Source organism: Pteropus medius, unplaced genomic scaffold (assembly GCF_902729225.1).
Source record: "Pteropus medius unplaced genomic scaffold, Ma_sr-lr_union100, whole genome shotgun sequence".
In the NCBI taxonomy this organism is placed as follows: Eukaryota; Metazoa; Chordata; class Mammalia; order Chiroptera; family Pteropodidae; genus Pteropus; species Pteropus medius.
The window spans coordinates 701,539-728,151 of NW_024344372.1; the positions used below are offsets into that span (position 1 = coordinate 701,539).

Below are 26,613 nucleotides of genomic sequence, written 5' to 3' on the forward strand. Positions count from 1 at the left end.
TGTCCTCCCTATTCCCTGTGGCTCATGTGTGTGGATGGACCTTAAGTCCAATATTGTCATTTGATGGCACTATCAGTGACAGCAGCACAGCAAGAACAACAAGCTCAAGAGGAAGGAAAATTAGAGCAAACACATTTGGATGAGGATCTGTTAATATTCGGATCGACATACAAGTTCATCATTTATATTGAAATGTCTAGATACCCAGGTAACAGTAAGAGTTAATTCAAAGAGAAACAAAAACAACCACCTTGTGTATCTAAGGAAAACAGGAGTTATACAGTAAACTACACCCCCAAACACGCACACCGAGTTGGTATGTACAGGTACTTTCTGATTGGAAAAATGATGGAAGTAGACATGTGGCTTCTGGGGTTGTGCTCCAGTCATTTTGCACATGTGACCTCTACCCCAACTATGTTTACCCCTCTATAAAATTATCATGAAAAGTACCCATTTTACTGCCTTTTGAGGGTAGGAAACATTTCCTAAAGAAAAGAAATAAAGTAAATGTGGAAATACCTTCTTTTGCATATTAGTAACCCCTGGGTCCAGTGCCACCCCACCCTCATGACTCTGGTTCTTCTAGAAAGGCATATGAGTATTTCTTCAGAGCCACTAAGATGCCATCAAGATCATGCCCACACTCTATGACACCCTGGGACCTTGAATAAGGACATGTTGGGGTTTCCTGCCACTTCCTAGCAGAGAATCTGGAGAGCAGTGGATGTATTCATGCAGAATCACCAAGGTCTCAGGGAATCCAGAGATGAAAGAATGAAAACAAGGAAGGAGGTGGAGGAGGGATGAAGAGGAAGGAGAAGGAGGAAAGAAAACAGAGAAGAAAGAAAGAAAGAAAGAAAGTTGAAAGAAAGAGAAAGAAAGAAAAGAAAGAAAAGAAAGTTGTTGTTGTTGTTGTTAAGAAAGAAAATATTGTTGTTGTTGTTGTTATTGTTGTTGTTGTTGTTGTTGTTGTTGTTGTTGTTGCTTGTTGTTGTTGTTGTTGTTGTTGTTGTTGTTGTTAAGAAAGAAAGAAAGAAAGAAAGAAAGAAAGGAAGAAAGGAAGGAAGAAAGGCCTAAAAGTATCAAGGCCTGGGTATGTGGAAGGGAAAGGTGTTAAAGAGAAGAGAGAAAAAAAATAGTGGTGGCCTGTCCATGTGATCTTTAGACAAAGGGGAAGGGCTAATTACATATGATGGCTTTGTTTCTTTCTTTTTTTCTAATAGCCAATGGCTGTCTTAGCTCCTTAAGACAGCCAGCAAATCCAAGAATAGCTCTGTGTTCACACTGCCAGCTCTGATCTCTGCAGAAGGTAGTATATTTTTATGTCTACCCAACTGTGTGTTTTGTGGTAATGATAAGCAGATGCTTTCACTAAGGGAGAACTACGCCCATGTTCTGGAAGAGTCCTGACATGAAGAGCTGCTCTATGACCGGCATGAGTGTCTAATCCATTGAACAATAGGGCTTTAGTTTTGCTGTGGCATTTTATCTACTTCCATTTTTAGGTGGGTCTCCTCCACAACGTGGCCTTGTGAGGTTACAGTAATTTAAATTTAGCATCTGCCTTACAACTGCACTATTTATATTGGGGTGTGTATATCTATATGCATATACATACATATGTATATATATATTTTTTGCAGTTTACTTTCTGCAATGTATTTGGGGTACAAAGATTGCTATTTAGTATAATATATTAGGCTGTGGAAGACAGTCTAGTTTGTAAGGAGCTAGTGGAATTTTCCCGAGAAAGAAATACATACCCTAGAGCCACTTGGGTGACATACTAAATGGCAAATAATTACAGAGCTTCTGCAAACCTACCTGTTAGCAGCTGCACGTATTACACAGCCACAGTGAGAAACTGGATGCAGTGGGGTCTACATGGAAGGCAGCAAAAACCACATTTCAAAACTCATAACATGCCCACACACAAATACATAAATTGTTCTTTCCGAATGTCACAAGCTGGGTGATTTCTAGGCAGGCACCACAGCATTTTCCTGAAACTAGAATATGCAGTCACCCTGCTCTGAAAGCCTGGCTCCCTGGCTTCCTGCAGCGCCCCTCGAAGTTCAGGATTCATATTCAGAACGCTACATGTAGTAGCCCTTTGGGGATGGATGTTAATGAAGAAACGTTCTCATGCCAGAGCCCACTCTTTAACAGAGTGTGAAGGGTACAGTCTGTTAGGAGTGTTTTTTAATTTCTGGTAATTAACCCTACCAGAATTAACATTCGTGGCATCCAGTGACGGCAAATCTAAAAAGTTACATCGGCAGAGTGAAATGCCTCTCACTGCCTCTATCTCTCTCTTATGTTAAAAGTTCTCAGAGTCTGTCGACTACCTTGTCATCACACTGAGAGACCTGCTGGGCTAGGAATAATGGGGGCACTTTTCCACCTCCATTGCTGCAAAAGCCAACCGAGTTCAGCTCTTAACCGGCTGTGTGTCACGTAGATCCACGGATGGCACGATTTCAGATTCTTTTTGTACATGGCATACAGTGCTTGTCTGAATTCTACCGCTGACTCCATGGAAAAACAGAACAGGGGGCCTGTGACTCAGTTTACTCTAATCTCATACCAGCTGTCTTGAACAATCCGGGACAGACAATTAGTGAAAAGAAGAAGACAGTGGCACACAGGTGTCTGAACAAACATGACTTTGCACTGGTAAGCTAGTGTAAATGGTCTCATGTTTTGACATTTCTGCCTTTACTTAAAGCACAACTCATCATAGTGGAAGGCAAGCATACTAATCACTTTACATTCAGATTTTGAGATTTTTAAAAATATAAATAAGAAATGCTTGGTCTGGATTAAAAAAAAAATTCCCATGATAATTTCTGCACGTGAATCACCGAACCACTCCATGGGCTCACTGTGTTTTTTCTTGGAAACTGGAAGTCACAGGTCGACCCCTTCTCTGACCTACAGAAATAGTTTCCCCCTGGTTTGATCTCTTGGTGCAAAGTGGCAAATTCAAAAGTCAGAAGGGCTAATCAAGGGGAAACCTGATGAAGTGACAACTGTGAAACTTGCACTGCCTGCTACACCTCTGTGGCCTCTGCAAGTTTTATGAATGAAACCCTTAAAGCAACAGCACAACCGACACGCCATCATTTCAAAGAATGACTGGCCAACTCACATAATTGCATCAGAAGTGTGTACTTTTTCCACATATGAACAAATATTGCTGCTTCTGGATTAACGCTGACATTTTATTAACTTGGAAAGCCATGCTACGTATATGCCCACATAAGTACATGTACTGTGTAAGAACCTGTGCTGGGCAGAGTAAAGGGTGCAGGCTATTTTCCTGCTATTGAAAGTCCACCAGCAGCATGAAAAGAGTCATTCTCATGACCAGTGAAGCTTTTGGGGAGAAGCAGAAACCGATGAAAAATCAATGCAATCAACAGCCCTGCATGGAATGCCTACTACATGCAAAGTGCATGCAGGTTAACAAAGAAATTATACATGAACACAGAGAATCAGTCCACCACCTATGAAAACAGTGAGTGGATATCGAAGCATGCATGAAAAACATATATCTTTAGATCGGTAAATCTGCTTTCTCAATAGCAGTGCGTATAACTCTGGATTCTATCTGTCCCCTTTGCAAAGGTATTTAAAGCTAGCCAAACTATGCGATCGAGTTCAGCCACTTTTCACCAGACAGCCTCATTCCCTTGGCAAAGAGATGAAGGTAACTTTAATGCGATATTTCCTTTTAAGAGCTCAACTTAAACTTTCACTGAAGGCTTTTCTCAAGATCTAGCACGCTAATGCTGTAGTGGTTACGCATTGGTGTGCTCTTCCCGGGAGTTTTTAGCCCCCTTAAAGCCATGTTTTTGTAATCACTTTTCTTTTTTCAATTATGATATTTATTATATATTTCATGCTGCATGTTACAAAGTCTGAAGCTATTCACCGGCACTTTGCTCAATAAAATATTCATACACTAAAACGCATGCTTTTTCATCATGAGTAATGTTTTAAAATAATTTCCCATTGGTCATCTAATTTTGGAGTGGTCAGCCTTTCTGGCTCTGGAAATACTGTTAGAATAAAGGTAAACCTAACGGCCCCTTCCTGTACCTACCCTGTAAAATATGCAAAATGCTAGCTGCATAATGTTACAAGTGTTTTGGTTTAATGCAGAAGCTATCGTCCCCTCTAGCTTTTCTTAGTCAGTGATTCCCTAGCAGAGTAAGACAGAGTATCACAGAGCTCCAGTCTGGAAGATAAGCATGAAGCGTACTGGGCTGAGATTATGAGAGCAGGGAACATTGCTACCTTGTCCACCACTGGGCTCTCGGTGCCCAGAATGGGTTCTAGCATCTTCTAGAAGGTGCCCAGTACATAAATGTTTGTTGGAAGAAAATCAGGAAGCAGAGAAGGGGAAAGGAAGGAGGGAGGAAGGTAAAGAGGGAATGGAAGAGAGAAGGAGGGAGGGTTAAGGGAAGGAAGGAAGCTGTACTAGGTACTCAACCTTGGGCAAGTAATTAACCCTCTAAGCCTCACTCACTATTGGGTTAAATGAAGAGGGTAGACTAGATAATTTCTAAAATTCCTGCCAGCTCTAAAAGTCTATGATTCTATTATTTAAATTGTTCATTGATGTCAATGGTAATATAGATTTAAAAAGTATTTTGCTCACCAATGAAATATGTAAAAGCATTCAGAAGAGTGCCCCTTATTAGTCCAATATCTGTCCTATTCTCCAAACACTGGAGAATTCTTTATACCAAATATTTAAACTGCATTGGAAAGATGAACTGAGCATATATTTGCTTAAATGGTAGACTGATAGAGCTCAGATTCATAAGTATTTCCATAGGTTTACTAAAACACTTATCACCACTCCAGTTCAACAATTTGAGTATTATCCTCTTGTAATAATGTATACTTATGAGAGAAAAGAAAGATAATGTCACCTGAAATGAACACATGTGGCATATTAATCTCTCGAAACTCTAAAAGCCTAAAAAGGATTTCCATCGTGGTGTGGCTGAGATTATCTTCTGCTAATTAAAGCACTGCCACCACTAATTCCCATACTTCCAAAATTAATATCTCCCGGAAGTGAGGTAATGATGTTTCTCCAAGTATCCACAAAACCCTATAATTCAAGGCTAGTTAAAACTGTGTGTTTGCCAAGCTGGTATTTATATTAAAACATGCAAGAGTATCTGTGCAACTTCACATTCAGTATTGGTAAATCTACAGCAAACAAATCTAGAATCTTTTTAAAAGAAAATCATATTTGTTTAGGGCTGAATAATATTTCATTGTACGTATATGTCACATTTTCTTCCTTTGTTTTAGTTGACATTCAATCACATGCTACAATATGAATGAACCTGGAGGACATTATGCTAAGTGAAATAAGGCAGTCACAAAAGGACAACACTGCATGATTCCACTTATATGCGTCACCTAAAATAGTCAGATTCTTATAAAAAGAAGATTGGTAGCCACAGGGGCTGGGGGAGAGGGAAAAAGGGAGTTGTTAGATGGGCATAGAGTTTCAGTTTCGTAAGGTTGAGAATGTTCTAGAGATCTGTTGCACAATAATGTGAATATGCTTAATACCACTGGGCTGTACACTTAAAAGTGGATACGATGGTAAATTTTATCTTGTGTTTTTAACAATTTTTAAAATGCTATGAGGAAAATAGAAAAAGAAAAAAAGAAGAGAAGAAAATAATCACATTTGCACAAATTTGAAAAATATTCTAAGACCATACACTTCATCTGGACACACACCCATCAAACTAAGTTCTGGGTGTGTACACAATTGTGACTGTTCCAGCGAGATGCTTTCTCCATTATACTCCATTATACATGCTAGGGGAGGTGACCTAAAGTGAGACACTGTCATTATCCATTCATTTCCTTGGCCCTAGGTTGATATCGCTTTACCTCTCCCTCATTCCCTCCCCCTCTCCCTCTCCCTCTCCCTCCCTATCTTTCCCTATCCCATTCTCTCTCCTCCTCTCTCTTCTCATGTAATAGCAGAGTCTGTTTGAGCAATTACTTAAGGCAGTTCATATAAATAACCCCACCTCACACCTATACATATAATTAGAAACCATCAATATCTCCCCATTACTTAAAGAACAAAATCCAAACTCCTTGATCTGACACCTAGGATCCTCCATTAAGAAGTTGTGTGACCTTGGGCAACTTAACAGCTCTGTGGCTCAATTTGCCCTCACCTATGATTTGGGGATAAAAGTAATATTTATCTCATAGGGTTGGTGGGAGAAGTAAATGCATTGATATAGGTAAACCACAGAGAACAGTGCCTAACATGCAGAAAGTCCCATATAAATATTACCTACTATGCTGCTCCCTCCACAATGCAGTTTCAACATATATTTCAGGCACTACCTCCCACTGCGGCCATCCTGAACATTCCAACCCACTCAGACTGGCTTATTCCTTCTTCTTAAGTTATAACTCCTGTTTTCCTACCTTCGTGCTTTTTGCATGGTGAGTAGCAAATATTTATTGACAGCATATTATGTGCCATGGACCTTGCATGGGTTCTCTCATTTAAGCTTCATGAGATCTCTATGTGACAGGTGCCATTATCTCTCCATTTTATAGATGAAGGTAACTGACATCTGGAAGAATAAGTGACTTGAGTATAAGGGCAGTGCTAATAAATGGCAGAACCAAAGGTGAAACCCAGGCAGTCTGGCTCTAGTGTTCTCAAAACCACTGGGATGATCGTACCCACTAACTGTTCCAACTCCTGCAATGGCTTCCCCATTCCCCTCACCTATCTGTGTGCTCCCAAAAAACCATCTCAAACCTCATCCTTCAGACATCCTGTCACCTCTGAACTCTCAGAATGGTCATGACCTCCTTGGAAGCTGGGACAATCCATTTGTCAAATAATGATCTAACATCCTGGAATAGCTGCATCTCATGTTTCTTTTCTGTCCTAAATAGCACTTGGCACAAAGTAGATACTCAGTAAAAAGGTGATGATTTAACTCCACGGACATACAAGTAGGTCAAACTGACCTTGGCACCTTACTTTAATGGCTAATAAGCAAACATGATAACATTCAGTTTTTTAGTCCCTTCCATGATTATCCAAGTATTACATCATCCATTTTCCTAGTTTTGTCTCTTGGATATTAACGTTTCCTTTATATTCTCTATCATTTCAAAAAGTTTCCCAGATCTTGGAATTTGAAAGTGAGTTTCGAAATAAAAAATAAAATCACTTTCTTTTTGGCAAAGGAGCAATAAATTATTTGAGATTCCTTCGCCAGAGCTTTTTTTAATTAAAATAAGCTTTAAAATAAATGAGGAAGTGCTCTATGAACTGATCTGGAATAAGACCCAGAATTATTTTTAAGTGAAAAAGTTCTGACATTTGGAACCATTTTAATGTCTCACAGTGATTTCAAAGGAAGGAAAATACGTAAAGATGGGGAAACAAAAACACTAAAAGAAACAAATGAACTAAACTATACTTCAAATAATAACATAACCATATTGGAAGGGAAGAAAGATGGAGAACTAGCCCAGCCAACTTTTAAATAGTCTTTCAACTACAAACCTTTAGACTAACAACAAAAAGAAATCTAAGTGAATATCATATACTGGTTAGTAGACTTCTTTTCAGTGTCATGAGTTAGAAATTCTGCAACTATTTTCTCTGTATGCTAGAATCGAGTAAATAAGCCAATGTATAGTGAGTACTGAGAGCCAAATTTCTCGACGTCAGAGGAGGGGGCTATAAATATGGGAAAAGGATAGAATGAACCCTGTAATGTGAGATAGGAATTGGAGGTATGAGTGCAAACTCATAGCTTTCAATGTGTGTATGTACACACACACATATACATATATATATATATACATATTACATATATACACACATATATATATATACACATACACACACATATACATATATACATACACACATTATAAATAAATATATAGTGAAGTCTATATGAAATATATATGTTGAAGTCTATATAAATATATGTTGAAACGATGTGAAAGATAGAAATATATAATTCATGTGTGTATATATGTGTGTATGGATGTATGCATATATCTATACACACGTATTTACCAGTTTTCTAGCTCTATCTGCTAAAAGGGCTTAGAATCGATTGCATCTCAGTAACAATCAGCACCCATAATTCCCATATTTTGTTTTTCAATGCCATTTTCCACTGAAAATAGCTGACTCCAGGGCTAGAAGAGAGAAAGTACAAGATGAACCACAGTATTTTTATTCATAAAGTAAGGGAAGACTCAAAAATGATGGGGTATGTCAAAAGGACACAGAAAGCACCTTAAGGGCTCTCACAGGTCAAATCGAGAACAATTTGAGCATCAAAACATATAACAATATGTTTTTTTGTCTCCTCATTTTGGCTGCCTCTGTGTTCGTTGCTATGTATTAGGTAGATCTGCTACATCTTCCAGTCTTGGCAGGATGGCCTTACATAGTAGGTGTTCTCTGTGTCTCAGTGGCCCGACTGTCTCCCTGATCACCTGAGCTGGGTGTGTCGGGAGTGTCCCTTGTGTGGGTCATGTGTGCCCTCCTGCTGTAGTTGAGCCTTATTTGCTGTTGCCATGTCAGTGGATGGGACTGACCCTCAGGCTGACTGGCTGTGAGGATTAGCCATCAGCTGCTATGTGGAGGCTGAGGTTCAAATTTCCAGTTATAAAATGAATAAACGTACAGCATAGGGAATACAGTTAATAATATTATAATAATGTTGTACGGTGTCAGATGGTTACTTGACTTTTGGTGATCACTTCCTTAGGTATATAAATGTTGAATAAATATGGCGTGCACCCAAAACAATACAATATTCTATGTTAACTGGATTTTAATAAAAATATTTTAAGAGAAAAAAACAATGATAGTAAAGGATCACAACCTAATGAAAAAATATGTACCCACACTGAAAGACAGAAAGGAAAAAAGGAGGGAGGGAAGAAGGAAGGGAGGGAGGGAGGGAGGGAGGAAGTGGGAGTAGGAGAAGAGAGGCAAGTTTGTCTTCATTGCAGAAAGCCGGCACAAATGTCAAAGGAATGATGGAATTTTAAAAATCACCATTAGCATCCACTGTAATAACTGATTCAATGGAATCATTAATGAATCAGCAACAAATGCTAATTCTGTGGTTTTTAGCGTTTTCGCAGGGTTGTACAACCATAACCACTAATTGAGGAACCCTTTTTGTTACCTGAAAGGAAATCCTCTACCCATTAGGCAGTTGCTCACCATTCCCATTCCCTCAGCCGCCGCCGATCACAAATGTATTTTCTGTCTTTATGGATTCATTTATTCTGGACATTTCACATGAATGGAATCATATGACATGTGGTCTTTTGTGACTAAAATCTTTCACTTATCCTGATGTTTTCGAAATTCATCCATGCTGTAGCATGTATTAGAATCTCATTGCTTTTTATGGCTAAATAATATTCCATTTTATGGATATATTCTATTTTGTTTATCCATTCATCAGCTGATGGACACTTATGTTGTTTCCACTTTTAGGTTATTATGAGTAATTCTGCCATGAACACTCGTGTACAAGTTTGTGTGGATATATATTTCCAATTCTTTTGAACATATAATTAGGGCGGAATTGCTGGGTCATTCGATAACTCTATGTTTAACGTTTTGAGGAATCACCAAACTTTTTTTTTCCACAGCAGCTGCACCATTTTACATTCCAATAAGCAATGTATGAAGATTCCAAATTCTGCACATCCTCATCAACATTTGTTATTGTGAGTCTTTTTGTTTACAGCCATCCTAGAGGGTGTGAGGTAGGAGCTCATTTTGGTTTTGATTTGCATTTGCCTGATGCCTAATGACTCTGAGCATCTTTTCATGTACTTATTGGTCATTTTATATCCTCTTTGATGAAGTGTCTATTCACATGCTCTGTGCATTTTTTAATTGGGTTGTGGGTGAAACCATGATGAGGAGCAAGATAATTTAAAGTCTCAAAGTATCTCCCCACAAAGTACTTCCTAATTACAAAGGGGAGAATACTAACTTTATAGGGGAGGAAGCTGGTAGGCACCGCCTTAACCTAGTGATCAAAACTAACATTACCAATAATGGGACAAATCAACAGTATATGCCTCCTGATGTGACGAGCTGAAAAGAACAAAACATTAGTTCTGTGATATTTCCACAAATAGTACACAATCTGAATCAAATCACAGGAAAATATCCAAGAAACCAAACCTGAAGGACACTCTGCAAAATAATCAGCCTATAAACTAAAAAAATAAATAAATAAATAAGATCAGGAAATAACAGACATACTGAGAAATTTTTCCAGATTAAAAGAGACTAAAGAAGATATAAAGACTAAATGTGACACACAAACCATGAGAGTACCATTGCTATAAAGTCCCTTATTGGGACAACTGGCAAAGTCTGAATATCTCTAGATTAGATAAGAGTATTGTACCAATGTTAACTTCTTAACTGTAACAGCCTGTGCTTGTGTAGAAAAATGTTTCTTTTTTAAGAAATTTACATTGAACCATGTCTACAACTTATTCTCAAATAATTCAGGAAAAAATGCATAGATAGATAGATAGATAGAAAGAGAAAGCAAATGTACTAAAATGATAATACTGGGGGGATATGGGTTGCAGGTATTTGCACAACTCTTGGTACTTTTCTGTATGACTGAAAGTATATTAAAATAAAAAAGTTAACAGAGAAAACAAGCTTTAATAGTACTGTAAAGTTAACATTTCGTGTGATTTATATTAAGAAGTAAAATTGTTTAATTTCAACCCACTAATTTGTTTTTTAAATATAGCTGTTATAAGTTTATTCTTTCAACAAAGTGACTACCTTCAAATAGTTTCCTTAAAAAAAGTGACCTTTTCTACAACTCTTGTAGAAAACCATTATTTTAAAGAACAGGAAAATTATATTTTTTTATTTTACTTTAACTATTTTTATCTTAAAAGAAATATCCATGAGTCTATTTTTGTTTTATTAGTTCCTTTATTTTGTTCTTTAGATTTCACATATAAGTGAAATCATATGGCATTTGTCTTTCTCTAAATTATTTCACTCAGCATAATACCCTCTAGAACCATTCATGTCATTGCAAATTATAACATTTCATTTTTTATAGCTGAGTAATATTTCATAATATTTTATATATATATATATATATATATATATATATATATATATATATATATCTCACCTTTTCTTTATCCAATCGTCTATTGATGGGCACTTAGGTTGCTTCCACATCTTGGCTATTGTGAACAGCGCTTTAGTGAACTTAGGGGTCCCAGATGGAAGAGGGGCTGGGTAAAAAGATGATGGGACTAAGAAGTACACATTGGTGATTACAAAATAGTCACGGGGATGTAAAGTACAGCATAGGGAATATAGTCAATGATATTGCAATAACTATGTATAATGCCAGGTGGGGACTAGACTAATCAGAGGGCTCACTTTGTAAATTACATAAATGTCTAACCTCCGTGCTGTACAACTGAAACTAATATAAAATAATATTGAATGTCAATTCTAATTGAAAAATAAAAATTTAAAATAAAAGAAACATTTGATGACTTAGATGTTTAATTTAGAGGCTTTTTTTTTTTTTTTTTTTTTTTACAAAATGTGGATGGGTTCGTTCCAAGGATAAACCCCCTGGAAGCTGAGACTCGTGGAAGCTGAGTTCAACTTGATAACTACAGGCCTCACTGACTCATAACTAGCAGCAGCCATCTGGCAAATAGGAGGCAGCGGGCACAAAGACACTGGATGTGAATGGGCAAGTTTATCCAGGCAAATCTAGCGCTTCTTGGAGAAGTAACTGATGTGCTAGTTTCATAGTGGATCTTAGTTATAAGCAGCAAAGCATGTTCGGCTCAGATTGCAGTCTCTGAGCAAATACCAACTTGGCAGCAGAAGAGATAGCAGTAACCTAGCTTAGCGCTGGAAAACATATAAAGCTACCTTATCCCTAATATATGCTAGGGGCGCAGGCCCCGGAGGAAATGAGTTTAATATGACTGCAGAAGAAATATTGTCCACCCTCTCCTTGTCAGTCCCGGCACACCGAGAACCCCATGCCAAATTCTGTCTCTTCTCCTTGTCATTCCCGGTACTTGACAGTTATTTACTCTAAAGAAACAGTCATATGTTATCATGTTTATTCGGCCACTTTGCAGACTGAATGCAATATAGCCCAGCTGGTAGTTTCATGACAAGCTTTCCAGGCACAGCCACAAAACGTAAAATTATTTTAACTCAGTTTCCACACGCTACATGCAGTGATTGCTCTTTAATTTTATTTAGTCCAGTTTTCATTTAAATCTCTGAGCATCAAAAGATTCTTGCTATACCATTATATTTAATAAAACAAACATGAAATGGCATTTATATTGGGGGCATAAGTGACTAATAGCATCATTTAAATATATTACTGCAAACAACTCTCTTTTTACTATGGCAAATGACAACAATCACTTTATTTTTCAAAACACGTGCGGCTATGATATACACATTGCTGATAAAAGCCTGTTATTCACTGAACTAAATTGTGCTTGGCCTTGCATTGAACTCAGAGAAAATTGTGCATGTGCATCTCAGGTAAAATTTAGCTCCATATAGATGTGTATACTACTCCGATGTTATTTACAGACAAAATATATTGAAGACAATCTGGTAACGAACACGGAGGCGATATCCAACCACTTCAGCCATCAATTACAGACATACTTGGGCTTTCAGTTCAGCATATGGAGACTAACAATGCTGCTTAATTGTCAAAACAAAAACATTTTTATTTCAAATTACTATTTGATTTTGTCTGCTGCTGCATTCCTGATCATAGACACATTTTCCATAAGTTTCCAAGAACCCTAATGTCTGACGCTTCAAAATAGCTTAGCTACTGTGCTAACACAGGCATGGCTCAAGTGTAGCCTAGAAACAAAATCTGCAATCATGGTAATACACAAGTTCAGCCTATGGGAAAAGGTGCCCCTTAGAATGGAACCCCTAGAGCCCTTCTCTAGGGGAGATATGTTTGCTTATAATTAATTAAGGTGACAGTGGCAATTTTTGGGGAGTGGGGAGGCATACCATTTGTTTAAGAGGCCAGAGTCGAACATTTATGTCATTGACGTTCTCCATGTGTTTTTCTTTAATTGATGTGCATCCCTACGTGAGAAATTCGAAAACGATTTAATTTGTTAAATCAATATGTTTCACAGTCCATATTCAAATATCTTTGTCTTGCAGGATGCTCGTTAGGTGACAAATATGGTATCCTAAAGTGTCCCATGATATTTTTTCCCCCCAAACAGGATGCATCTATAGATAGCAAAAGTTATCCAAGGTAACCAAACAAAACAGCAAGACAATATTTTCAGAGTTTAAGACAGAAATAATATTGCCTTGACATTTATTGTGCACCTCTTATGTGCTGGACCTTGTACAAAAGTCTGGAGATAGAAAAATAAATAAGATAGGGTTTGCATCCTTAAGAATCTGGCAGTCTGAGGGCAGTTGGGGACACATGACAGTAGATCTAGGGAACGTGCCTGCTAGTGCTGTGACATGGCCGGCACGCGGGACATTTGGTTCAGTCTGGGAGGGGCGGGTACCACAAAAGGAGAAGAGATGACCCTTGAGGAACACCGAAGGAAGGAAAGAACTGGGCAAATGTCAAAGCAACAGCAGAGGCATATGGGAATACATTAACGAGCCCTAACAAGACAGGAATCATCAAAAACACACAACTGCAAATTTCTAAAACCTAAAACTGGGAGCAAAATATGATATAAGAGAAAAAGGCACCTCTAATTAGGGGTATTTGGAATTTTTCTGACTGCATTAGTTCACACACACACACACACACACACACACACACACACACACACACAAATTCATCACAAGAAACTAAACAAAGGCAACACACGACTAAATAAAAACAGTAATATGATGCACCAGCTAGGGGAAAGAATTTGGGGCTTCCGCCGAAGCATCAGTCCAGCAAAATTCCAAAAAAATCACAGAAAAGCTACAACTTATCAACAGATGGATGGAAGCCTGGCCAGCAATGCACTCAGAATCCTAATTAAACACAGGCGCTGCCTGAGAGGTGAAAAGTAGGTGGGATCTCTAATGCATGTGAGACACTGTGGCATTGTTGTAGAGAGATTTGTGGAATAAAGGATGATCCCATTGAGCGAATTTACCATAGAGAAAGGGTCAACATCAGACAAGAGGAGAATCTAGGGCTCCAAGGAGCACCCCCCACCACTCAGGGGTACTTGGCAAGAGCGAGTACACAACAAAATAGTCAAAACACGTGTGGATTCCATGAGATGGCACATTTCTGTGAGACAGTCAATTTTTAAATAGCTGCCAGAAAACTGGGAGTAGTGACAAAAAGCGATCTTTGCTTTCCTTCACCCCTTTTACTCTTCCATGCTTTGTTAATGGTCTTACTATCCACTTCCTTCATCAGTCTAGAAAAACAGAGGCCTGGGAATCTTAGACATTGCAGTCGTCTGTGGAATAAACCTGAGCAAATAACAGCATAACATGGTTTATGAAACCAGAGGGTTTACACTCTATAAATAACTTCTTTTTATTCTTATTCTTTACACGTACACTATTACTGAAGACTGGATGATAGCTTTTTGCTATTGCCTGGTTGACTTCTTACACACACACGCGCACACACACACATACACACATCTAAGGTAATGACGATATCAATTCTGAAGAGATACTTTTTGAGACAAATAAAAGAGCCATACGACTGGTCTAACAGAACAGGTCTAGAAATTTCATGGGAATACTGGAGTCTTTTTTGTCAATAGCAATTGTCTCACACTCTTGAAAATTCTACATCCTAATATCATCAGAGCTTTGGGGCAGCATTAGAAAGGATGTGATACCTTAGAGATATGCAGGACAGTGAGTGGTCTATGCTATTTTTTTTTTGTAAATTAAGTTCTACATTTTTCTCTTTAATAAAAAGGTAATAACCTGTGACCGTGAATGGCACTAAAGTATGAAAACAGAAGCTTGTATGTGAGAACATCTCAATTAAACAGAGAATCCAAATGTAGAGCAAAGGGAAACAAGCAATTCAAACACAAAAATATTAAAAAAAATTATTATAAAGCATGGATTAATTTCACACACACACACCCTCAAAAAAATAAATAAATAAGCCCATATTCATTTCACTGAGCTAGGGGAATTGGGGAAAGTGCTTTTTGTCTTTGGGGGATAGCCACCTCTTTTGGTTAAATGTAATATTCAAAATGTGCCTAATTCTTATAATCCAAATAAGTGACACTGCTTGGGTTTCCATGACTACTGCTCTGAAAACCATATTAATTATTCAAGAGGTCCATGCCATTCTCCCTGCATGCCCTAAGGAATGCTGGGAACCGAAACATGCCATTATAAAGGGAATAGCTGTTAAACAGACTGCATGACCAAATCTAAATAGGGAAGTTATTCCCTTGAAGTCCTGACATCGTCCTGATAGCATTAAGCAGCATTATTTAAACAAAATGAAATGAGAGAATGAAAGACTTTTGCTTCCCATTTAATATCTTAACAATCTTTGTAAGAGCAAATAATTGTAGCCTCTGCTCGTTCCTCTGATAGAATCTTATTTTAAATCAACTCGGTTGCCTTGCATAGAACAGTGCTAATTCTATGAAACTTTTTCCCTCCAAAGGTTGCCATTTAGACATTGCAGAACTTGTAGGTAATCATATAATCAACTTAATAAGACAAATCGTGAGTAGGCATCTGGGTGCCATACCCGATGACGCCTGAATACCACAATAACCATAATTTGTGCAGCCTGTGATCTTGCTTTCATCATAAATAACATTATCAAAGCAGAGGCAGGGAGGTCCGAGTGTATTCAAGCAACATGAACACAGCTACTGATTTACTGTCATAGCTAAACTCGCAGTATCAATTCTGTAGCAGGGCAACAAGGGCATTATCAGCCCAATTACTCAAAGACAGGGGAGAAGGAAGCTAGCAGCTATCACTACTTGCTCATGAGCTCCTTCTGGGGTCACAGACGCTTAGGCATAATATTTGCAGTTATTTTTATTTATTATGATATCTTATGTACTGTATTATAACATATAAGTAATGTTTATATAATATATATTGTTATGTATCATTTCATTTCATCTATTATATTATTATTTGCATTTAATTAGCAAAAGAGACTGATTTTCAAAGAGAGGGCTATTTCAATGTGACATAAGTAAAGTCCCCAAGTTCCAGGTCCAAGGTCTCTGATTTGAGGCTTTTAGAGAGATTTACACCATGATTGTGCATCATTAATAATGAATTCTTATTTATCACGCACATACAAGGAGGGAAAAAGAAGTGCAAATTTTCCAGAAGCAAAGAATGTGAGAGAATTCAGGGTGATTTGAATACACTGAATTCTGTACTGCATAATCTTGCAATCAGATTTCAAAATAATGTGATAAAAAATTATACCCTGTGGAAATGTAATCACCTGCCACAGATGATAAAGAAATAAAATCAAATGACATGTAACAATTACCTAAAACATAATGAACAGTCTATTTGCTAATTAAAGGGAAAACATATCATGTATTGTAATTATTATTCAATATTTAGTAATATAATTTCTCCATAGTTAACTTATGAGCCTTTTTGTGAATTACTTGCTGATGGAAAGGAGTGAAAACTGTGATAAATGCTTACCCCACAAATAAACAACCTTTATTATTAATTATTATTTCCATCAACCAATTACCACTCAAATTGTCAGAAAGCTAATTACAGAAGGAAAGCCAACTCGTGAGATCTATTTAGTGAGATTTTAATTCAATTCAGCTACTATCTATTGAGCCTGTTAGGCATTGGCAAAATAGTGTTGTGTGAGACAAAAGAAGTATGGCTCTCATTTACGGAGGGCTTCTTGTGCCCCAGGCCAGGTGCTCAGGTACCAGTCACACATGCACACATACCTGTCTACCAGCACTATGCATATATTCCTATTCATGAATCTGTACAGTGTCCCAACAGAGGCAGGTAATAGCATTATCTGTATGGACTTCTCAGACTCAGTCACATCATCTCTAAAATGATGGAAATAATAAAGTGTACTTCTTAGCTTTGTTTGTTGTTTTTGTTGAGGATTAAATAATGAGGTAAGTAAAAGACATGGTCCGGTACCAGTAAATGGTAGTCATTCTTATTAGATATTAGCAGGTGGACAGAGCTAAGGCCAAAGCCACCTAGCACCAAATTGTTCCGTCATCTTGACGGAGCACAAGGGCGGGGGAAAGCACCACCATTTCAACCCACCATGTCCTGCCCGAGATGGAACACCCTCAGTCACATCCCCTTTTGAGAATACTTTGACCCAAACGAGAATAAACAAGTTGCAGGGCTACAGAATGAATCCGTGTGCTCCTATTATTAAGAGAGATTTCCAGGTCACTGCCTAGGATCAAAGCAACCGGAGCCAGAGCTGCGGTTATGCCTCGGTCTGTTGTGCTGCTGCCTACGAGAGGCCATGAATCGTAATGAAGAATCCACTAACTTTGGCTCTGCCAACACCAACATTTACAGGGCTGTTCGGTCTGATCCATTCACAAAGCCTCGACTCTCCCCTTTGTCACCAGGGAAGGTGGGCCAGAAGCAATCTACATATCAGAAAATTGGCTTATATATTGGTGAGAATTGACTATATGTTGTTGAGAATGAACAAGCTGCTGCAGATCACTGAATTATTTTCACTAGCCATCAGTCCACTATGGACATGGGTTACCGATTTTCAGGACTGAAACAATGATAAAATCCAATCGTTACTAAATCCTTACTGAACACTATTTATTCTTTCTTTGTATGATACAGGTCATCATAAACCCTGATGCTGCTGTGGGAAATATAGATTGAGCTAAATCTCCACTATCCCTCTGATATAACCTCTATATTTATTCTCTTAAAAGATTGTTATCCTTCGCCTCCTCCTTATCAAGGCAGAGTACACGATGCGAGGGGTGAAAAAAAATCCAGCTCTAAGCTTTTCAGTTTGGAGTCTGAGAAATGAAAATTTGCCCCACATTCTTAGTCTCAATCATCAGATCAGAACACGACAGCTAATACTAATTTACTGTTGAATTATGATTTCGCTTTCTCTTCGAATACACAAAATATTCCATTTTTACTATTTTTTAGCTTCACTTTCCAGAGGATAAAATTGCAAATCTCTACATTATTTAACTCAAAGTTGTTTCCAGGACTGGAAAAAAAACTGAAGGTCCCCGTGCGTGGAAATAAGAGAGATTTTAACCTTAAATGTGCTGCTGGTTTTTAATGGTTGTTCACATCAAAGTTAACCTTCCTCTCACATGCTTTTTGAAAAAATGTAATTAAAAATGACCCTGATGTTCAACTCAAACGAATTCTAATTGTAATGTCTATTTCATGCTATTCTTGAAAAAAAAAATATATTGTCTTTATCCCCATTTTAAAGAGCACAAGGGTAGTATCTACCTGTGTTTCACAGACACACATGAGAAAGTATATACCAGCCTAGAATTTCAACTTCCTATATGGTCCATACAGATTTCCCCCTGGGCTATTAACTCACCATGCTCACTGCAAGTCTCCTTTATCTCGCTTGTTCCCCATCTAGTGGAGGTGTTGGGGATCAGGGTCTCTGAGGCTTTACGGAGACTAAATGGCTGATTTTCCAACTGGAAAGTCAGCAAACCACTGAGTGTTGACTGTCACTGTTTGCTGGTCCAACACTGAGGCCTTTCTGTGTATCTTTTCCCAGAAGCTCAGTGATTGTTACCCAACTAGAGTGATTAATGTATTCCAATGTAATTTCCTTAATTTTTTTTTTAAGTCTGTCTGCTATTTATTATCACCATGCGGCAGCAATTCTAAACGCCAGTGATAAAATATTCCTCTCTGGAGAAAAAAAAATTGTTGGGCTATGTTGTAAACAATGGATCTGGTTACTGTTTCAATGAATCATCACTGAATTTTAAAGCTAGTGAGTGAAACTTTTTTTGTAACAGCTTTACTGAGATATAATTCATATGAATATAATTCACCATTTTAAAGTATATAATTTAGTGGTTCTTGTATTTCACAGTTTTGTGCAATCAACACCATTATGTAATGCCAGAACATTTTCATCACCCCCAAAAGAAACTCTGAATCTATTGGCAACCACTCTCCATTCTACCCTCCCATCAATTCCTGGCAAGCACTCTATAGATTTGCCTATTCTGGTTATTTTAGGTAAATGGAATCATGTAATATGTGACTCTTTTAGATCTGCCTTCTTTCGCTTAACACAATGTTTTCAAGGTTCATCCACGTTGTAGCACATATCATTGCTTCATTCCTTTTGTGGCCAAATAATATCCCATTGAATGGATAAGCCATATTTTGTATGTATAGCCATTCATCGGTTGATGGACATTTGGGGTGTTCACGCTTTGGGGCTATTGTGAATAATGGCACTATACACATTTGTGCACAATTTTGTGTGTGGATGTATGGTTTCAATTCTCTTGGATATTTACCTAACAGTGGAATTTCTGAGTCATATGGTGAGTCTATGTCTAACTTTTTGAGGAACCACCAAACTGTTTTCCACAGTGGCTGCACCATTTTACATTCCCATCAGTAATGGATAAGGATTCCAATTTCTCTACACTTGTTGTGGTCTATCTTTTTGAGTACAGCCATCCTAGAGTATGTGATGTGGTATCTCCTTGTGATTTTAATTTGCATTTCCCTGATGGCTAAGGATGTTGAGCATCTTTTCATGTGCTTATCAGTCCTTTGTATTTCTTCTTTGGAAAAATGTCTATTCGGAGGTTTTGCTCATTTTTTTTTTTACCTAGGACGCTCTCATTTTGATTATTGAGTTGTATTAGTTCTTTATATGTTCTGGACACTCGTATCGTATCAGATGCATGCTTTGCAAATATTTTCTCCCATTCTGTAGAATGTGTTCGCTTTCTTGATGGTGTCCTTTGAAGTTCTCTATCACTTTTTAATGGAGTACTACTAATGCCTCAGGTTGAAAATTTTTTTCCTGATTTCTAGAAACTGCTTCTTATATGCAAACAGACCTGGAGATATTAGTCCAGTTACCACTGACACTCTGAACCTGTGCTGACCCTTAGTTACCACTGACAGTTACCACTGACACTCTGAACCTGTGCTGACCCATAAGTACTTGATCAGATGTCCCTCTGTCCTTAGGACAATTAACTTCCGCAAAGTTCCCAGAAGGCTTTTAGTAGCTTTAAAGTGATAGTGCTACATTGTGAATGCCTGCTTTCGAGGCAGTGAACTCAGTACCATTTTGTAAAAATTGGCATTATTTGGCTAGGAGGATTTGTGTTAGTAACATTTCCCACAGGAAGACAGTGTAGCTGCAAGACTTTTAGAAATCCTCTCTTTAATCAATACTACCTTCTACTTACACTCCAAGACAGCTTTGCCATCTGATTTCTCATTTAAATTAAATTTACCTAAAAATTTAAATTTTCTTGATGTCATTCAGATCCAGTTAAACTTACCAACCTAGGCTAACTGCAGTAGAAAGCAGGGTAGAAGGCAATCCAGGCTGCATTAATGAAAAATCCAAGTTCCAGAATATTTGGACAGCAGTGCTGCTGTAGCTAATCAGGTATGGTAATTATGCCTGTCTTTAAGGAGCCACAGAAGCAAGGCCTCGGGTCAAGTGGCCTAATGATGGGACCTGGGCAACAATAAGTTGCCCAGAGCCTTGCCTGGCAAGCATCTCTGAAGTTGAGAGTTTCTTTTTTTGAGCTAAAACTTCCTCTAGACCATAAGTATCAGAGGCATGGCTGCAAATAACCACCTTTTGTAATGACAACTTGTTATGGGTTGACTTGTACTCCCCCCAAAAAATATATGTTGGAGTCCTAACTTCCAGTACCTAAGAATAAGACTTATTTGGAAACAGAATCTTTATGGTGATCATCGAGTTGAGTTCATTTGTAGACTCTAACCGAATATGACCGGTGTCCTTATCAAAAGTGGAAACTGGGACACAGAGGCAGGCACAGAGGGAAATTCATACGAAGACAGGGAGAAGATAGCGATATGAAAGACAGAGGACTGGAGTGATGCACTTACAAGCCAAGAAACATCTGAGGCTAACCGGAAGCTCTTTCCTTAGTGCCTTCGGAGGAAGCGTGGTCATGCTAACAGCATGGCTTCAAACTTCCAGCCTCCAGAACTGAGACAGTATATATTTTTTGTTCTAAGCCACACAGCTTGTGGTATTCTGTCACAGCAGCCTTAGGAAGCTAATACACAGTTCCTGACACTAAACAAAGGGAAAACACTTGTTATCTCAGATGGACGCATTGTCATGTCCTACATAGGACCTTCCAGTCACACTGCCATCCATGCCTAGATCACCAGCATGGTCAGTAGCCCCATCTTTGAAATGAAAAAGAACAATACACAGTATACATTCCACATTTTTTTTTTCTAAGGGTGCACAGTTCTACTTTACTAAATGTTAAGAGACTTCAAGTCTTGTTCTGGCTGTGCATGTGGTGTGTAATAAAGGACGAGTAATGGTTGCCTGGGTCAAACTGATGAGTTTGTGAGCTAAGGAAGTCAAGAAATAGTGAAGACAACACAACTGCCTCCTCGCCCTGACTCATTCTTCATAAGTAATGACGACATCTTATTGAGTGATATAAAATGTCATCATTAGCATATTGAGGGACTATAACTATGTAGATGTTGTGATGCTGTGTACCTAGTGGGGTTCAAAATAGGTTAAATGATGATGATAATGACCGGAGATGACAGATCACCGCAAATATATGCGGAGAAAATTAGGTTGGTAGAAACTGTAGATAGTCTGAATCTTTATCCAGTAAAATACTAATATAGCAATGAAGTCGGTAAGAGATCCTGGTATGATGTCTGAGAAGCCAGTGAAATAGACACAAGGTTTCTCACCATTCTACCTACAACTATCCCTGTTTTATACATTGCACATGGGCTGATATTACGCTCTATTAATATTATTTCATATCATCATTTATTCATTCAACAAATATTTATTGAGCCTCTATTATGTACACTAGGCAACTAAGATTCATCCATGAAAAAGAAAGCTTCTGAATACTGATGTCAGATGGGGCCGATACTATGACTTCAGCCCCCGGGGTCAAACAAACACGCAGTTCTCCAGAAAAGCTTTGGGTCTGTCATAGCAAATCTCAACGTTTCTTAATATGAAATTCATAGAAAGACTTGACAGATTTTATACCCTAACTTCACTCCCAGGCAAAAAGAAGCTAAAATAAAAATGTGTCTAGAAAATATGGGCTATTTGTCATTCCAGGTATGTTCCTCATTTAGTGAAGTTTCTTTACTTTTCTGCCAAAGTATGTTTTAGCAAAACTTTAGTGCTAATTTAATAGCAGAGAGGTGACTGCTGAAAGCTTGGTAAAAGAGACATGCTCAGTACTAACACAGTTACTTTTAGGGAAGGGGAAATGATTTTCTAGAATTCTCTTATTTAAACCTTACAGCAACCCTGTAAAAGAGACAGCCCCCTCCTCTCCCTCCTTGTCAACAGCAACACCATCACTTGTATTATTACCACTTTATAGCTGAGGAAACTGAAGTTCAGAGGGGACAAGTGACTTACCTGTGGTCACAAAGCTAATACGAGGCCACTCCATACCCTTTCACATTACAAAATGCTGCCTGCAAGGTACAAGCTTCAAGGAAATTATACAGCTTTTAACTCCTGCTCACTAAATGGAAACATGTACATTTGTCCCAGTATCTTCTTAATGACAGTCTATAATGTTTATAACCTACGGACTGCTAAATGTGTTCCTTTTATTTCATCATCAACTCCCCTTATGTCTCATGATTTCCCATGACATATTTTCGATGCAAGGAAGTTTATATTTCACAATGATCCATTCTGCTTTGCCAACTGCATGGCAAGACTGCAATAAGTGTTCTCATGTTGATCAGGAGTATGGATTGGTGAGCAGAAAGATATACTGTCTAAGTTCACATCATGTTTTGGACCACCACCAACTAATACATTGACATGTCAATACAGTGGATTGTTTACATACAAAGTAAATGTCAAGAAAAGGGAAAACCCTTTTGTCAGTTACTAGATATTCCTCTTACCTTATGGAACATGTCAGATTGAAGCAAAACGTGCCTGCTTCATCCTGTCATTACATTTGACCTAAGCTTCATTTAAAAGACTGGAGAAATCATTTTAAAGCTGTAGTATTGATTAGGCTTTAGAAAAGTATTTGCCTTGGAATTTGATTTAAGTCTTGCTCAACATTCACTTGTCAGGTATGTAACAGCTTTACAAGTAAAACTAAAAAGGAGAAATTGAATTCTAATTTCATTCAAAAGACATATGATGGAGGTAGACAAATTGGAAGGGCAAAAAATTGTCCTATCGTCCAATTCCTCAGATGTTTGCTTTGGGCAATCTGTCGGTGATCTAGTCAGGACATGAAGAGGACATTTACTGCTTAATGGTAAGGAGCATGTTTAAAGGCCTGTTGACAGCTGATATTAGAGTTTTCCTTATGTTTATCTTTTTCTTCCTCTTTTGACAAGAGCTTCCTGTGAAGAGCGTTTCTGGGCCTGTGATGCTGAGCAACTGTGGATTGCAGCAGCACTCTGCCTGTGAGGAACCCGGGATTTTGGGCAAGATGTCTCTCGCTCTCGGTCAGATCAAAAGGACACAGACAGAGGGATACCCCCAGCTAGCAGGTCTTTGCACCAGCCCTCCAGTGTGCTGGGGACTGCTGAGCTAGCCTTACTACCGTGTACACTTGAAAGAACACCTCGCTTCTCCTGATCGCTACCGGTTTCTATAGAAACAAGAAAGAATCTATTCTTTTGCTAAAATTTTCCCCTAAAGCTTTTTCTAGCACTGTATAAAACATTTATTTTTTGCTATCACTGTCCTCCATTTATAGCGTCATTTAACTGATCAAAGAACAACGGGCTGAGTAAAGATGAGCATGTGCTTGGTTTTCAGAAACCAAATCCTATGTACTTTAGGATCCCATAGTGGGTTCATTTCTCCTGGGTCACTTTAGGACTCAAGCATTTGAGAGTAAATAGTTGCAACAATGGTACATCAGAGAGTGAAAAGGGGTCAACAAGATATTTGCTCAACAGCGAGCTGACTTTTTCACTTCAGAATATTTCAGCAGTTACAGTATTTAAATGAACTGTGTTTCATCAGTGTCACCATAAATTATCCTTGAAAATTCCAGAGCTCCTGACCACAGGAATGTGAGTCACAGCCTTGATGACTGCGTGGCTTTGCTTCGAGATAACAGCTAGGTTTTCTTGCTTTATTATCGTGTGCCCTTCTCCAGGGACCACATTTGCTCAGGAGTTGCTAAGGCTAGTAAATATTGTATCTGTCCTCTTGTAATCACCAAGCAAACAGACTTGCCCTCTGTCACATAAAACCCCCAGAGCTGTTAGGTCATGAAAAAGGTATGGAACTCGGGCCATGCTTAAAAACTAAGAATGGGAAAGTCCATGGCACAAATCAAGACTAAAACTGCTATTTGGTTGTGTGTGTCTAGTCTTCTGTCAGATTCCATTCATTTATTCCAGCCTCAATAAACATTAATTGAGTGCCAACTATTTGCCAGTTAGGGAGTTTTAAGCACTGCGGGTAAGGCGCATTACTGAGCAGCAGACACAGCCCCTGTCCTCCCATAGACTAGCATGGGAGACAGGCATTAAACAGATAATCACATCAATAATGAACTGCAATCATATGAAATTCTATGAAACAAAAGTACCGAGCACCTAACAGGGTGTTTAAGGGGCCTCAGAGACACCTTGGTGTTTTGCTAGTACCTTGCTTACAAAAACCTACAAAGTAGGGTTTGGCTTTAGGTGAAATGAACTTAAAACTTGTGCATGTTTTGCAAAATCACAAGACTGTCAGAGGTCTTGAAAGTCAAATGATTCGGCTTTGCAGGACAAATGGTTTTCTCTATCGGGAGATTCTTAAGAATGGTGGGGGATGGGGGATGGGCTCACAGACTTCCTTAGTGGCTCATCTGGTGTTTGAACACATTATAAGTCTGGAAGTTCTGTCTTAGCTACTGAGATGTCTAAAGCAGCACACCATAAAGTAAATCACCCATAAGGTGGTCCTCCGCTGGGGAGATAGGGAATCCAACTGTCACTGAGAACCGACTCTCTACTCCTAAAGCACGTACACGAGAAAACAAATAGATCCTTGGCATTCATGACAATATAGTTTTGCTATTCGAGCAACTATTTTCATACTTTTCATTCTTTTTTCTTTGATTCATAATCTGAACTTCTGGGACAAAGTTGGCATCTGGTTAAACAAGAGACACAAACATATAGTGGTAAAGAGTAGGAGCTTGGAAGTCAGACACATTGGGTTTGAACTCTAACAGCACCACCTATTAGTGGATAAACTTGGGCAAATTGTATAATGTATCTCAGTCTTGGTTTTCTTATCTGTGAAATGAGGATTACAACAGCTCATGGAGTTACTACAAATATTAAATGAGATGATGCATATAAACTATTTGGCACAGTGCTTGGCAGACAAGAAACATTTGGTATATGAATTCTTACGATATATACACACTTGACGATGTACTTATGACATATATTTTTATACATATTTATGTAGAAAAGCATAAGTGTGTGTATATCTACCTGCCTTATTGCTATATACATGTGACCTACCTTATTGATATATACACTCATCTATATTTACTTATGTATACTTCTGACCACCTTGTCGATATTTTAATCCCCGGAGTTGTGCTCCGAACCCAACACATAGCTGTCATGCTACAAATGGTTGTTAGGAGAAGGGAGAATAGGAATAAAGCTATATTTCGGAGTTTAGAAATATGGCGGTTCTGTGTTAACATGCTATTTTCAAAGACGTGTTAACTAGGTTGACAAGGGTTTCGAATTGTACATTTCCAATAACTTTGGACCCAATTCTTCCATTGACTGTGCAAGATTTCAATTAAACAGAAATAATTGTAATCAAATACTCTCAGGGCCATAAACCTAAAAGCAAGCATATGGATTACTATATTATATTTGCATCCCTAAAGTTTGTTAAATACCTTAGGATGAAAAAGCTAATAAATATGAGATTTATTATTATTATTATTAACTTAAAATGGAAAAAGCTAAAGATAGTAGAGAATCTGAAAGCTAAAACTAACATATTCAAATGACTGCATATTTAAAATTATGATGGCTAATGACCTTAAAATTTTTCCAGCTCTGTTTCCTAGAAGTAAAAACCAAATAATCTCTAATAAAAATATTCATAAATTTTTGTTGCTGATACCTTTGGGGGAATACTGAGTAAAGTGCTTGAAAAAATAGTTTTTTACAACCTAAGAAGATAAAATATAGGAGATATAGAATTTGTTCTTATCATATATATATATATATATATTAAAAATTAA

At 38.0% G+C, this 26,613-nt stretch overlaps 1 protein-coding gene across 6 annotated transcripts in view; it reads right to left on the reverse strand.

Moving 5' to 3' along the window:
• AFF2 (ALF transcription elongation factor 2) overlaps window positions 1-26,613 on the reverse strand; it is a 451,889-nt gene that overhangs the window by 367,046 nt on the left and 58,230 nt on the right. Inside the window, exon 1 of one of the 6 annotated variants that reach the window (XM_039870571.1) lies at window positions 18,693-19,816. The exons of the other annotated variants lie outside the window; for them this stretch is intronic. The gene's annotated coding sequence lies outside the window, so the exon portion shown is untranslated. Of the gene's footprint in view, window positions 1-18,692; window positions 19,817-26,613 lie in introns of those variants that run through there. 6 annotated transcript variants of the gene reach the window in all.